This window comes from Calidris pugnax, unplaced genomic scaffold, assembly GCF_001431845.1.
Source record: "Calidris pugnax isolate Ruff unplaced genomic scaffold, ASM143184v1 scaffold56, whole genome shotgun sequence".
In the NCBI taxonomy this organism is placed as follows: Eukaryota; Metazoa; Chordata; class Aves; order Charadriiformes; family Scolopacidae; genus Calidris; species Calidris pugnax.
The window spans coordinates 4,320,642-4,321,289 of NW_015090839.1; the positions used below are offsets into that span (position 1 = coordinate 4,320,642).

Here is a 648-nt window from a genome sequence, read left to right on the forward strand (position 1 = left end):
GCCGGGCCGGGCCGGGCCGGGCCACCCCTCACCTGGGCACAGGCCGCCACAGCTCCAACCCCGCCGGGCCGCGCATGCGCGAGGCTCTACCATGGAGCGCCAACCTCCCTGCCCGGCCTAGACAGGCCCACCCCGGAAGAGGAAAGCTTTCCCGCCGCCGCACATGCGCACAGCGAAGCTGCGGCCCCCCGCCCGGCGCGCGCTCCCCGCTCGCTAGAGGCGGGGGGGGTGCGGCGCGCGTGAGGGGCGCGCGCGCGCGGCCGTTGGGGCCGTTGAGGGCCGGTCCTCGCGCTGGGCGGGGCGGAGGGTCTACATGGCGTCGCGTTCTGCGCCTCCTCAGGAGAGGAGGCGGGAGGGCCGGAGCCTCTGGGGCACGGCAGGGGCAGGCTCGGTACAGGAGTCCTTTCCGCACGCCCTCGGGCGCGGTGGGAATTGGTGCAAGGTGGGAACGGGCAGCTCCAGCTGCGACACAGGGTCTGTCAGGGAGAAGGGGCTGCCAGCATGTTGGTTTTAAAAGGCTTCTGGAGACCCCTCCTACCACCACTGGCAGGGACATGGCAGAGAGGAACATTTTCACTGAAAAACAGTGTGGGTACTCCTGTTGGCCTTGCACCACATGGCCAGGCAAGTGTGAGGGCTTGAAGATGT

General features: G+C 69.9%; 1 protein-coding gene across 1 annotated transcript in view; it reads right to left on the minus strand.

Annotated features, from left to right (window-relative positions):
* Positions 1-166, minus strand: part of CIPC (CLOCK-interacting pacemaker) — a 9,609-nt gene extending 9,443 nt beyond the window's left edge. The window contains exon 1 of the mRNA XM_014941842.1: positions 33-166. The gene's annotated coding sequence lies outside the window, so the exon portion shown is untranslated. The remainder of the gene's footprint in view (positions 1-32) is intronic.
* Positions 167-648: the final 482 nt, after the last annotated feature.